Source organism: Manis javanica, chromosome 4 (genome assembly GCF_040802235.1).
Source record: "Manis javanica isolate MJ-LG chromosome 4, MJ_LKY, whole genome shotgun sequence".
Lineage (NCBI taxonomy): Eukaryota > Metazoa > Chordata > Mammalia > Pholidota > Manidae > Manis > Manis javanica.
The window spans coordinates 47,755,677-47,768,724 of NC_133159.1; the positions used below are offsets into that span (position 1 = coordinate 47,755,677).

Sequence of the window (13,048 nt, forward strand, 5' to 3'; positions counted from 1 at the left end):
GTATTATCTCATTTAATCCTCTCAAAAACTAAGAGGAAACTGGGGCATGGAGATTCATCTAACTTGCCTGACATCATACAGCTATGCATGGTGGGGCTGAGACCTGCACCAGTCTGACCTCAGAGCCCATGCTCCAAACTTTACCTGTTTTCTAGGATGAGCAAGGGGTGGTGGGTGTGCACTGTTGGTGTGTTCCTTGAGTGGGAATCTATGTTACCAGCCACTCAAATTTCTGCTTCCCAAGGTTTTTCATAAAAGTACCCTTCAGGATGGCAATAAAAGTTAGGGATTTTCCCCTGGCCTATGGTTTCCTAAGTAGTGCCTGTCACACACACACACACACACACACACACATATATGATATATACCTTTATGCGCACACACACACACACACACACACACACACACACACACACATCCCTGATCCCTTGCCATGGACAGGAAATGACCCAGCATGAACCATCAGAACAATAGGTGTGTGTCTGGGCAGTGTTTAACCTTTACAGTTCTGAGGCCTGGGCTCCATCCTGAGCTATCAGAGTGGGCAGGAGTATTTTAGAGATGGGGAAACAGACCCAGAGCAGTCAGTGTCTTGCCCAGAATGGTTTCAGCACAGGGCACTTTGGTCTCCCCACAGGGGGCCTCTTTGTTGAGACTTTAGAGATGGCAGCAGAGATTCAGTACTTGTGTATCTTCAGGTTCTGCAAGGGTGACTGCTGTGCTTTCCTCATTTGTAGAATATGGTAAGAATTCCCAGTTCACTCACTTAACTGGCTGAGGGGCCCAGACAAGCTATCCAACCTCTCTGTGCTTCAGTTTCCTCATCTGAAAATGGGGATCGCCTTTATAGAGTGTTTTACAACAAGGTTTGGTAAAATAATAATACTGACCCACTTAATACTTGGCGGAGTATTAAGTGGGTCAGTAGCCAGGGCAGATTTTGAAGTTAGCAGATTATTTAATGTTTAGGCTGCACCTCTGGTGGCCATACCATAATAGAGAGAGGCCATGTGGTGGTTAGAAAGGATTGGGTCTGGAATCCCCACTCTTATTTGTGTGATCCTGGCCAAGTCAGTCAACTTTAGCTTTAAAAAGGGAGATTCCACGAGCAGCCTGAAGGGCTGCTGGGAGGGTCAGTGGGGAGACAATGCCAAATCCCCAGCCTGTCACTGGTGCTCAGCATGCCACAGCTGCTGTTATTGGTGGTGGTGGTGGTGGCAGTGTTTGGTACTTGGTCCTATCCCTGCCTCCTGGCAGCTGCCAGGGACAATATTCTGCCCTTGGAAGTGGTTTAATATAGCAGGGGGTTGACAGTCTGGACACAGGAGATCTGAGCTCAGTCCAATCTGCACCACTTGACTGGCTGGTAACCCTGAGCAGGTGCCAGCCCCTATCTGGGCAGCCCTGTGCCCCATGTGGACAATGGGTGTCTGGCTCTGCCAGGGGAATCTAAGATCCCTGGTCCCTGGGGCCCCAGTACAGTTTCCTGCTAAAGTGGATGAGGTAGGGGACAAAGAGACAATAATGATAATGCATCAAATTTCCAGAACAGGAATCCCATATGGCTCAAATCTGATGCTGAGTTTTATAGTTCTCTTTTCTCTTCTCAGCCACTCTCCCCAGAATTTGCATAGGAATTCAGAATTATAAAAAGAGAGAGTTTGGTCACATCTGGTTCCACTTGCCCCTGACAGGTGGACAGGTGGAGGGAGAGAAGTGAGACTTGGGAGCAGTGTGGCTGGGGGCCTGTACCCTCAGGGCTGCCAGGCCAGGGGGCAGGCCGGGGGCAGCTGTGGGCTCAGGGTGGCCAGGGTAGGGGAGAAGGCAGGGCAGCCCTGTCTCCTGGGAGGCCTCCCCTCTGGCTTCACTCTCACGCATGCCTGGAGACACCGTATAGATGACTGCCCTCCCATAATAACCACGGCCACTACCTGCAGGAGGTCTGACAGGAGCCCACTTGATGACCCACCAGGCTACCGAGGCAGGAATGAGGAGTCCATTTCACCAGGGAGAAAGCAAGAGCCTGTGGTGATTTCCTACTTTTCTTGGGACCACACATGCTGACCTGCAGGCTCTGGAGGCCCTGCTCCGTTCAGCCCGCTGCATCCCTCACACTCCCTCCTGGCCCATCCCACACCCTGCCCCTCCTGCTGGCCTCAGAGAGCCCTGTGCTTTGATCCCCTGCCCCCAGCATGTGTTCCCCACTCTGTCTCCCCTCTCTAAACCCTTTCTTTAAGGTCCTGTTCAAAACTCCCCCTCCCGTCGTCCCTTCCATGAATACTTCCTGGGCAATTCCTGTGTCCTTCCTCAACAAAACCTTTAACAGCACTCCCACCTTCAGCCAAAAAGGATGCCATGGCTGTGAAGGTTTGGCACTTACTGAGGCTTGCCAGGTACTCTTTACTGTGGAAAACGCTTTACATGTATTTATTTAATTCTCTTAGGAGCAGGTGTAATTATTGTCCCATTTGGCAAATGAGCAAACTGAGACTTGGAAAGTTTAGGCAACTCATCTGGGGTCATAGAGCCATAAAAAGACAAAATGTGGACCCAGAGTCAAGTCTTTCTGAGTGTAAAGCCTGTACTCTTCACCACAGTTTGCCCTCCTACTTTCCAGACCAGACACCCCTCACCCAGCCGGTCTTATTTCCTTTCCAGATCTCAGTCTATGGCCCTTCTTGTCATTCATTCCAAATGACTCACCATGAATTTTCATTCTTCTGAGCCTTTGCACATGGCATTTCTTCTGCTTGGAATACTTTTCCCTTTCTTTGGTGCCATCAAAAGCCTACCCATGGGTCTCAGCTCAGCAACCCCTGCTCTGGGAGTCCCTACATGCTCTTGCCTCAGATCATTGGAGAGCCTCCTCCTCCTCATTGTTCCTGCAGCACAGTGTGGTTCTCTGTGCATGGGCTGCAGTGTGCCAAGTCTGCCAGAATTCAACTGCCTTTCCCACACATTTACTAAGCACCTATTACATGTCAGGCACTGTGCTGGGCTCTCGCGACACAGGGGTAAGTCGGACAAATGTGTCTCAGCCTTTGCAGGGCTTGTAGCCTGGCATGGAAAACAGGACAATGCTCAGGACCAATGGAGGCCTAAGTCCTGTGGCGGGGCAGGATGAGGGCTGTGAAGGCTCCTGAGAAGAGCACCTGTCCAGCATGGGGATGTGCAGCAGATATAGTAAACCAAGGGCTTTTCAAAGAAATAGTAAACCAAAGTGGATTTAGTCAAACAACAAGGGAATTAAGGGGGAAGGCAATGTCCCAGGCAAAGGGAACAGCATGTGCAAAGGCCCAGGGGTGACAGAACGCTGGATGTGCTCAGAATACCAGAGATTGGCATGGCTGAAAAATAGAGCATACAGGACCAGTGTTAGAGAGGCAAGCTCTGACTCCTTAACCATGAAGGGCTGCATGAATCCTGCCCCTCTCTTTCACTCACTGTGGGATCCAGATGGCTTTGAGGACATAATAGTTAGCAGCCAGGCCTTGCAGCCAGCAAAACTGGGTTTGACTTGAGTGACCTCAGCAAATGCTTACTTTTTCTAGGTCTTACTCTCATCTTTTAAATGGAAATAATAATAGCCACTACTTCTTGGTTTAGGAGAGGACTGTATAAGTGAATAGAATGATCAGTCTCTGGCCCATAGGAAGAGCTTAATCACATGATTGCTATAGTGATAACAGTAACATATCATAACACATTATATAACATGTTATGGTTATCACTATTATTCTTATCATTACTGCTATTATTGAATCTGAATCATCTTTGCCGGTCACGCATGGCGCCAAAGTCTTCAGGTCTCGGTCTTGGGGAGAGAAATTGGTTGGGTGAGGCTCAGCTCATAGAACAACCCCTTTGCCCTCCACGGCTGTGCATGGGCCAGGGTAGGAGCTGTCTGTGCCCGTGTGGACTGCTATGGCAGAGGCACAGGACACAGAATCCGGATGTTATGTGAGCCCTCCAGCCTGGCTGGGAAAGCTGCCTGTCAGCTGGGCTCCCTCTTCCCTTACATGGCATTCTCTTACTTGGGGAAGAGTTGACCCTCTTAGGGTTGGCTGTTCTCATTCTCATTGTAGAACCTGCTCTGTTAATAATTCTTTCTCTGTGGTCGTTGCCATCTTACACATTTTCTGCCCTCTCTGCCCCCTCCAAGCCCCAGACGGCTAACCCTAAGAACCACGTCACCCAGGCTCCCTTGGGCTCTAAGTTCTAGCTGGCTCTGGCCGAAGGGGAGCTGCAGCAGAAGAGAGGAGTGTGGGAGGAGCCGGAGGCCAGGTGCCCCTCTTTGTGTCTGTCTACCCCCTTCTTACACAGTTTCGGCATTGGCTGTGACTGCCACAGCCTTAGCTCCTCAGCTGCGTCTCCTGGACTCTGGCTCTCAGGCTTCCCAGAACACCTTTTTTCCCAACCCCTTGACTCCCCAAGGGGTACAGCTTCCTGCTGCCCTAACCACCAGTGCCTCGATTTGTTGGTCTCCTTAACCCTGCTTCACTTCTACAGAGTCCCGCCATTGAATTCTTTGCAGCTCAGCCCCTCTGCATGCATTTTGTCTCAGTACGCCCAGGTAGGCGCTCCAGGTTCCTCAGAGACTCTGCCCTAGCTCAGAGCAGCACAAGTCTGCTCCTCTGCTCACCTTCTCATAACTTTGGGGTCTTCCAGAAGGTCAGGCTGAGGTCCCATGTGGGCATCCATCCTGGGAGGATTGGAGCCGCCTGGCTTCCAGAGGACCCCTGGTCTGCTGGGGGGTGCTTCAGGAGCCATGAGGGAGGATCTGGGGTTTTGTTGTTAAGAACAATAAGTCATGGCAGAACTTGGGGCTGGGGAATGCCATAATCTGATCTATAACTGTAGAAGATCTACCTCCTGAGCAGTTCTAGAGGATCGAGTATATTCCCAGGAAAGATATTTGGGAGGCTGGCACAGTCGTTCCCATATGACATTATGACACTGCCACTACTAGAGACGTCTGCCACCTCCACCCTGAAGCCCCAGCTGATCACCCCATGGTGAAACATGTGTCCTCGAAGCTTTGTTACAACAGTGATCATAGCTGGCCTCTGTGGCCCTTACCTCTCCAGGGTGAGCCCCTTGGCCTTGGTGCCTGCTCATTCCCAGGGTCCCAAACCCACACGGGACCAGGCCCATGGTGGGTAAAGTAGGGCCTGACATGCCACTGAACTGGGTGGCACTCTAGTTCAAGTGTAAATGCTTTTGAAGGTATAACAAAATAATAACAAAACAATAAAAATTAAATAATGATTATATCTAGCTTTACACACTGTAGACATCAGCTGTCACTCACTGGCATAACAGGGAGGTGTGTACTTGAGTCTTTCTTCACTATTAGCAGTAAGACTGTACAGCCACTTCCCAGTTCCCATGCAGTTTCAGCATCCTCCCTCTAGAAAGCCATTGGACCTTCCAAGTCTTGGATAGGTGTCTCTTGTATGTGTCTTTGTAGTTCCTTGTGCTTATACACACATACATACTACAAACACATACACACACCACAAACACACACATATAAATACATGCATATAAAGCCTTGTGAATTCTGGAAGCACCTTAAGGAAGGCCTGAGAGCTGTCTTCACTAATGCAGAAGGCTGCAGTCAAGGTGAGCATGTAAACATGCCTTTAATGGCCCTGAGTGAGAAGGGCTGATAGGTACAAGTTCTAGAGAGACCCTGAAAATCCTAGGAAGAGTTTTCAGTAGTGAAAATTCTTCCAGGATGCAACAGGCTGCCTTGAGATCCTGCAAGCATGGGCTGGGAGAGGCAGCCACATAGGAGACTACACTTCAGACGGAGTGGCAGAGTTGGGACTGGTTGCATCCTGACGGGTCCTCTTTCATTCCTCGGATTGGAAATGCTGTTATGATAACAAAAACCACCATTGATTAATTTTCTGCAAAGTGCTTGGTGCATCACATACATTAACTCATTTACATTTAATCTTCATGTTAGCTCTGGAAAATACGTGTGATCCTGCCCATGCGTGAGGAAACTAGGCTCAGAGAAGCTAGGTAACTCACCCAGGAGAAACTGGCAGAGCCAGGATTTGAACAAATTTGAACATTTGAATAACTGTGTCAGACCCTATAGCTCTATCTAATAAGCCAACTGCCATTACCTCTCCCAGATTTAGGTTCACATTGGCTTCATTTGTGTCACCAGCACACCTTAGTTTATTTTTCTGTGCCTCACTTTCCCCTCTGTGTACCTCAGTTTCCCCCACATCTTTGACGCTGGAGGTTGATCAGATATAGTCCACTATGGGAGAGTAGAGGCCTGACCTGGGTCTCAGACAGGTCCCAGATTGTTTGATCCCTCCTGAACCTCCCTTTGTTTCCTCTGAGAAGTAATCTATTCTTTACCAGCTTGTTACTGGATCTCTGGACACATTAATGTATCCACATGGCCTGGGAGGGATAAACCGGTGACAGGAAGCATGGCAGCTACAGCTGAGAGAAGGTTTCAGAAAGGTCTGTGGCTTGAGTTTCAGGTCTGATGAAAGAAAGGAAAAAAAAAACCTAAACCCAAATCCAGGGGGCTGCCTGCCAGGAGACTGTGAAACGTGGACGAGGCCAAAACCAGCGTTGGCCAAGAGGGAAATTACAGGCCTTAAATGGGAGACGAGTCTGCAGAAACTTCCTGGGGTTGTGTTTGGGAAGTGTTTTATTTGCATACATGTGTGTTTATGTGGATGTGTTTTTCAAAGTGTGGGTCTCTTTTTTATTTATGTATTTAGCTCTAAGACCCTTTTTAAAAACAATGTGGAAGCTGTACTGTAAAATATTTTATCCCTGGATAGTATCTGGGGCAATTCCATTTAATTTAGTTAAAGTCAGCCAGTCTATTTCATGCTAGGCACTGTGTTAGGCGCTGGGCTCTAAGGATGACAAGATGCTGTCCTGTCCTGAGGTAGCTCTATATCCATCATAAGGAAAAGACATGCTCAAATAAGGATCCCAGATGACCTACGGGGCCAGGATCATTTCAGTTGGGTGTAACAGGCACCTAAACGAGGGGAGGTCTTTGTTATTGAAAGAGAAGGTATCCGAAGGGTCCTTACAGACAAATAATGGTGGAGAGGCCATTGCAGAGAAAGGGGAGACACCTGGGAGAACTCATCTGAAGGTCAGAGATGTATGATGTGCTCAAGGTCACACAGCTAGAAAGCAGTGGCCTGAGGATTTGAACCCAGATGTCTGATCCTCCACCCTAGCAAAGGAACCTGGACATTAAAACTCTGTGACATGGCCAGAAGACCTCTTTAAATCCTTTCCATCTCTTAAGGACTTGCTGAGTCTTCCATGCCCCAGAAAGGCTACTTTAACACCCCCTGCTGTGTTCCTGGAAAAGAGATGCCTCGATACTGCCAGGAATTGTTTAAGGAGCTATGCTTTTGTCATCAACGGCATAAACATATGTACTCATTTGTTTATTTGTTTTTTGTAAAATAAGGATTTGTGAGGTCTGTGTCATGACTGGGCTGGCAAAGGAGTTGGAAGGCGCAATGAAACTGTCTTCGAGGACAAAGGCAATTTTAAATTCCTCTTTACTTCTCAACACACAATACTGGCAGAGCCGGCCTGGCTTGGCTGTACTCTTTTATGGAGGTGTTTTAGTTAGATACTGACACAATAATGCTAGGTAACAAACTTCCCAATACGCAGTCACTTACAACTGCTAGCATTTTTTTCTCACTCATAGGTTTGAGCGTTAGCTAGGCATTTTGGGTTCAGGGCACAGGTTTGGTGGGGTCTTTGGGTCTTGTTTGAGTCTGCTCCGTTTGTCCCATCCTGAGAGCCAGGCTGAATGGCAGCTTCTGGCTGGTCTTCTCATGGTAAATGAGAAGTGAGCACCAGAACGTGATGAAATAGACATCTCTCAAAGTCTAATCCCAGAACTGCCACATTGCCACTTCCCCCCCACATTCCTTTGCCCAGCATAAGTCAATGGTCAAGCCCAGTATCACTGGGCAGGGAAATATATTTGCCTACTCTAATGGGAGCTCCTACAAAGTCAAATGGCAAAGGGTATAACTCTAATGTAAGGAAAGAATGAAGAAATGGAGCTTTGGAGGTAGACAGTTTCACAGTTGAATCATCATTTACTTGCTTTGGAGACGAGAAAAAATCACTTAACCCTCTGAATCTGAATGTCCTTCCTTCTCATATACGGAGTACTTATAATAGGCCAGTCACCGAGCTTAGTATTATGAACATGGCTGTGTGTAAGGTAGGTATTCGGCCCCTGTTTAATGGGTAAGGAAACAGATTACGGGAGGTAAGTGACTTGCCGGAAGTCACAAGGCTGCATGCAGAGTTTCACGCCGGATCTATCTGTGCCACCACTATTGAATTGAAAGAAAATGTGTACACTGTCTGCCACATGAAGGGTGCTTATTTCAGATGAGTTTCTGTCTCTCTTCCTCTTAAAGAGTCCTGGAAACTTTCAGGTCACTGGACTTTTACTTTCTGATGAACTTCACCCATGGGATAACCAGCTGATGTGCCCGGCTACCCCCACCCAAGTTTCAAAGTTCATTGTTGGTCAGAAAAAAGTAAAGGCTGTTATTAGCAGTGATTGGAGGGTGATCACACTTCCCAGTCACAAGTCTTCAGGAGGAAAGACACATGAAGCGAAGCCTGGATGGTCTGTTGGTACAACGTGTTTGGTGCAAGTTTTGTAATCACCAGGCTGTCAGGTGATGCCGAGGCCTCTGTTCCCCAGATATCTTTCCACTGTGGGGCCAGCTGCCCTGACATTGCTGAGCAAGGACAGCTGACAGCTTTCGGCAAGACTTGATTCATGTGGCATGGAAGTTACTAGCAAGGGCAAATCTTGGATCAGACAGACCTGATTGAATCAAGGCTGTGACCCTGACTGGCTTTGGCCCCAGTAATGCTGTTCCCCCTACCTGCAGCACCCCTGTTTTCAGGCCAGATCTCTGCCTAAATGTCCCTTCATCTGGAGAGGTCCCTGATCCTCTCCAGCCCTATGCTCCCCTAGGACACCCCCAGGCCCCTGCAATTAGGATATGATGATTGCTTGCTTAATTGGCCCTCTACTACCAGGATGAATGCTCTGTGAGGAGCCTACTACACAGGAGACACTCCATGAACATTAACCTATCTAATGAATTCAATAATGAATTACTAAAAGCAGACTATTGCTGTGTCATCTTTCTGTAGTGGATTCCATATTGTCTGTGCTATGGAAGCCACGTGGCTGTAAATCCTTGCCACTCAGTGTAGTCCTTGGCCTGCATTCCCAGGGAACTTGTAAGAAAAGCAGCATCTCAGGCCCCAGTCCAGACCTACTGAGTCAGAAGCTGTGTTTCAGCCAGATCTCAAGCGATTCATGTACACACTAGTTTGAGAAGCACTCTAAACTAAATGGCTTTAGGCCACTTTTAGAAATCAAGTCTAACTGCAGAATCCTGCCTCAGGATATTCAAGCTGTCTTATTTTCTTAAGCCAGTTCCATTAGTAGAAGCAGCTTGCTAGTTCTCAGTGTGCAGAACTATACTATGCTATGCATTTTACACCTGAGGAAACTGAGGCCCAGAGGAGTTAAGTGATTCCATTCTGTTCTATAGCTGGTTGGTAGTGGAGCCTGAGGCTTGGTCTTCCAATCCAGATTCACATTTAAAGCAGAGGAACTCTCGATTAGATGCTAAGTGCCTTGACTTAAAGGTCACATCTCATCTGCCCTGATGGGTGGCAGAACTGGATGCACACCAGGCCTGCCTCCTTCCCAAGTCTTGAGCTGCTTGCTGACCCAGCACCATCTCCAATGTGCTCTTTGTAAAAATTGAGGAAGCAATTCACCCAATTCATCACGTGGAGAGTTAGAGGCTGTGCTCCACATGCAGTGTCTCTCCCTGAGCCCACATACCACCTGTCCTTTCTGTGTATTGCCATGGAAAGGGCTTCTGGAGAATGGTCTGGAGTCTGACAGCTGATCCCTAGGAGACCAAGGCTTCTTAAGAAGCGGAGTGAGTCACTTTGGGGTGACTTCTGGCCCCTCCTCTGAAGCACTGTTTCTGTGTTTAGTCTGGTCTGCCTCCAGGGGCAAGATGATGAAATGGAGGATTGCCTTGGACAGCGTCTGTCACTTGCATGCCAATCTGTCCTTGCATCTTCCTTTTGCCAGAGGGTCTTCACAACCAGGCTGAAACGCATGAGACAGATATTGGAGGAAAAGAGAGATTATCTACAACTCAAGCTGTATAAAAGGAATAGTCAAGGGGATGGCATGGCTTCCCCAGGAAACTAGACTGCATAGTCCATACAGTCTTGAAAAGCAGAGAACCACAGTTTTGGAAAGATTCTTAGAAAGCCTATGCAATTGCAGCTTAATAGCTGGAATCAGGTCTGGGTTCCAATCTTGCTCTGCCTCTTCCCACTACAGGAAAAGAAAGGAATTGTAATCCTAGCTCAGTCAGCACACATATATATTATAACCTGCATTATGTGACCTGAACAAATTCATCTAACTCTCTGAGCTTTGGTTACCTCATCTTGAAAGTGGAGAAAACCATGGGTTCCTTGTAGGGTTATGTAATATAGTGAAAGTTGAATATAGATGAAGGGTCTGGCACAGAGCATGTACTCAGTAAATATCAGCTTCTTCTACATTTGGAAGGATGGAGGAAAGTGAAGCAAAACTCCATCTTCCTTTTTGAGCAAGCTCTTATTTTTCCAGAATGAGTACATTAGGGTCAGGGTATGGGGAAAGCAAAGAGAACCAAGAGATGGACAAATTTCACTTTTCTCTTCTACTGCAGTTAAGGCTGGAACAACTTCAGTCAAGTCAATACAATCCTTTGGACTCTCAGATTAAGCCGTATTGACATCATTTTTTTTCTTCTGTTACCTTATTAAATGGGGGTGCCTATAACATAAAACACTGGCTCTTCAGAAGTGGTTTCCACCATATTATCGAGCAGGCAGGAGGATTTCAATCTATCTTCCACCAGAAAACAAAGTCTGCTTTAAATTAGAGAGAACAAAGTTGTACATCTGATGTTCCAGTTTCCCATTCTTCCTAATTTGTAGGCTGAACTTTTAAAACTTTAAATATTTGTCTTGCTTTTAAGACTTTTCTTCAAGTCTGAGAGATTCTGCTGTGAAATCAACTGAAAGTCCTGGGCTCAAGCTAAACTGTGCTGTGCTGCTTAGAAGTTGTTTCTGTTTTCTGGATTTGGGGAGCACCATGACATCGGGAAACTTCCGCAAACTGCCATCAGACCGAGGTATCTCCTGTATGGGGAGGTTGTAGTCTAAGAACCCCCAGCATGGTTCCCATTCTCTTTCCCAGACCCTTCTGCTACTCATGACATGACCATTGCATGGCAGCCACACTGAATTAATCCTCAGCCTCTAAACTGGCTTTGCACACGTTGTTTTTTCTTCTTGGAACACCCTTCCATCACCAAGTCTGCACTCAGAGATCTCCTACTTAGTCCTCAAGACACAATGTGGTTCTTCCTCTGGGACAATGCCTCCAAGGAGTTGTGGTTGCTGCTCTGTGTTCCTTCCTAGCAATTAACCCTTTTCTTTGCATCTTTAAATGTTTTTTTTTGTTTTTATCTTGGAGCTCTTGGAGAATAGGAACAATGTTCTTTGTTTAAATTTCTTTAGGCCCTGGCATAGAGCCTTGTCTCTAGCATGTGCTCAGTGAATGATTTAAAGAGAGGTATTAAAGTCTAAACTTTATGCTCAAATAACCAGGGAGCTTGGTCCTTAATGGAAGGAGCAATAGGAAAAGGGGTGTATGGACTGCTCTATAAAAGAGCCCTCAGCTCAGTCAGGTTCACCCTGTTATTCTACACATGAGAAAGTGGCGGCTTAGGGACACCCCTGTGGCTGCACGCATTGCTGGTGGAGACGTGGTCTCCTGACTCTCAGTCCAGTGCCCAGCCTGTGATTTCAGTATGGCCCACACTCTCAAGAGAATGAGCTGCAACAAAGACATAGCTGGTGGAGTGGAGAAAGGCATCCAGGCTCAACATACTGGGAGTAAGCAAACAGAATCGGAGTGGGCCTACTATCTTGGCAGCAAGCTGTCTGGTGGGCTGGAGAATGCTAATCAGCAGGAAGCCATGGGGAGGAGCTCAGGAATGGAGACATAGGCTTTCCAGCTAGCTATACCCGTTGTCCTGAGCCAATACAGGAACCAGGAAAAAGTGTCACAGAGTTGCCCCCTAATCAAAGGCTTCTAGCTTCCTGTAGCTGGGCACCTGGCCAGATGTTAAGCAAAGGGGACATTGCAAAAACTCTAGTGGAAGGAAATGGTTTCAGTTTCCTGCATGAAGGAGGATGCCTCATTTAAATAGAATTCAGTAGAATTAAGTGGAAGGGGGAAGCATCCCAAGCCTTCTGCCTAGACCTTGAAATTGGCTTCTTGTAGAGGAAGATTCAGAAATGGCCCCCTAGGGAACCAGAGGGAGGATTTTAGCAAAGAATCTCGACCAGGGTAGGAGTGGATGCAAAGAATAGGTTTCCACAGAATGAGCACCTGTTCTGTGCTGGGTATTTTCCTCAGTTAAGTGACATTCTCTCCAAATGCTGGTGGAAACTCAGAGGGGAAGTGATTTGCCACAGCAGACAGAGCAAGGCAGGGCTTGCACCCAGATCCTTCAGGCTGCTGCATCAAAGTTTGCTCCCAAAGCTGGCTGGCATTTTCTGAACCCTCGGACCTCAGTCTAAGTGAGCGTTTTTTGTCTGTGAACAGACAGTTATAGGCTGGCCCCTTCCCTCCTTTTGAAGCCCAGTTCTGCACAGCTAACCTCCCTCAGTAGACCCTAGGGAGATTAGACTGAACACCTGAGCACAGGGCCTGGTTTAGCTCATCTGTCTTCCCAGTACCAGCCCAAGGACCAGGGAGGGACTAAGCAGATGCCCAGAAATAATGGGTCTTCTGGGTCAGGATCTTTCTGACTATTATAGCTCATTCACTCTCACATCAGACCAATGAGATAGGTTTTGTCATCCCCATGTTTGAAAAGGGAAAACTGAGATTCATGAA

General features: G+C 47.4%; 1 long non-coding RNA gene across 2 annotated transcripts in view; it reads left to right on the plus strand.

Moving 5' to 3' along the window:
- LOC140848897 (uncharacterized) overlaps positions 1-12,772 on the plus strand; it is a 55,774-nt gene extending 43,002 nt beyond the window's left edge. For both annotated transcript variants that reach the window (XR_012130180.1, XR_012130181.1), the window contains one exon: positions 11,118-12,772. This is a non-coding gene — a long non-coding RNA (uncharacterized lncRNA). The remainder of the gene's footprint in view (positions 1-11,117) is intronic.
- Positions 12,773-13,048: the final 276 nt, after the last annotated feature.